Below are 788 nucleotides of genomic sequence, written 5' to 3' on the forward strand. Positions count from 1 at the left end.
AGTTGGCAATCAGCTCACCTCAGCTTGGCGGAGTGTTCCGGTCCGGACCAGTGTGGTCGGGTCCGAGCGGTTACCGACCCGTCCCGATGGTCCGTGTGGGACGAAGAGTCCAGGTGCGATCTTGGCTGAACCAGGCAATGAGGCAAAGGCCTGGGGGAGTTGGTTTCCGTGTGGGAACTTCCAGGGGAGCAGTTGGGGCGGTTATGGGAGCGGTTCTGAGCGGTTTTGGGCGAAAAGGTACAAGGGGACAAGTGGCATCTCCTTGGCCAATCCTTTGGAACCGATTCGGCCTTGGGCAGTTACGGACAGTTAAGTCCGACTTCCTCCTATAAATACCTGTCTCTGGAAGTCGAATTCATCATCATTTTCCTTGGGGAAACTCTGGCAAAATTTCGAGAGAAAGATAAAGAGAGAGAGACCGTCAGTTTGGCAGTTGCAACCGTGTGTGGTGGTTCTTTATCATTTCCGGTGAGAGTTTGACTGTGGGAAGCAAGGCGTGATGGATACTCGACAGAGAGAGAAAGAGAAGGAGAAGGACTTGGCCCCAGGAGAGCGTACGCCTAAGGTCAGTGGTGTGGTTCGCAAACCATCGGACGTAGCCGGCGGTTGATCCGTCTGTGCCTATGGTCCGATCCGTTTTGTTGGTTACACCCATTTCCACTTTCTGATTATCTCATCTAATATTCTGGATAATTATAGCGTCGTCTGATGGATCAGACTTGATGGCACTGAACCAATTCTTTGGCCGGTTCAGGAATGATGTCCATGGCCTTGGCCGGACTGATCAT

The sequence above is a fragment of the Brassica oleracea genome, chromosome C9, assembly GCF_000695525.1.
Source record: "Brassica oleracea var. oleracea cultivar TO1000 chromosome C9, BOL, whole genome shotgun sequence".
NCBI classification, from domain to species: Eukaryota; Viridiplantae; Streptophyta; class Magnoliopsida; order Brassicales; family Brassicaceae; genus Brassica; species Brassica oleracea.